At 35.1% G+C, this 643-nt stretch overlaps 1 non-coding gene across 1 annotated transcript; it reads right to left on the bottom strand.

Moving 5' to 3' along the window:
- Positions 1 to 186: 186 nt before the first annotated feature.
- Positions 187 to 317, bottom strand: LOC115871700. Its single transcript, XR_004047424.1, has one exon. It is a non-coding gene; the product is annotated as a small nucleolar RNA SNORA38 (small nucleolar RNA).
- Between the last annotated feature and the right edge of the window lie 326 nt (positions 318 to 643).

Raw genomic sequence — 643 nt, forward strand, 5'->3', positions numbered from 1 at the left:
CACTGACAAAGAACAAATTAAAATATACCAAGAAAGAAAAGCTTGTAGTTAGTTCAAGGATCGCTGGCCTTTAAGAGTGTTTTCCAGTCCAGTTCTTATACATTTGTTAAGGCTAAAGGATCAATTTTACTCTAGCATTCATTATGTTTTTCATTGTTTCCAAATTTTCATTTTCCATTTTTTTTTCAGTGTGGGATTGGGGCACTGGAGTCTGCTAGGAGCAAGATGGCCCCAAACTTCTCCAAATCCACATTTCTTTGCCTCCAATTCTTACCTGTCTAAGGACATGGAACCACAGACACACCTTTTCAGAAGGACTCCTTTTCCTTTTTAATGGTTACAAATTATAAATGAAAAGTACTGTACGACAGAGAGGTGTGACGTGCTGGTGTCTGCCTTTGTGCAGAAAGTATTTGTACATTAAATGACGTCCCTTTGAAACAGACCCTGTATATTTTAAATCATACAAGGAGAGCTTCTAGGACTTTATGGAAGAATCCCATTACTTTTTAATTCCATTTTTTCGGTGAACTTTTTAATTTTAAATCATTTTATTGAGGGTTCTCACAGCTCTTATAACATTCCATACATCAATTGTGTCATGCATATTTGCACATATGTTGCCATAATAATTTTCTAAATA

This window comes from Echinops telfairi, unplaced genomic scaffold (assembly GCF_000313985.2).
Source record: "Echinops telfairi isolate 266 unplaced genomic scaffold, ASM31398v2 ScPeMD7_7400;HRSCAF=8409, whole genome shotgun sequence".
Taxonomy (NCBI): domain Eukaryota; kingdom Metazoa; phylum Chordata; class Mammalia; order Afrosoricida; family Tenrecidae; genus Echinops; species Echinops telfairi.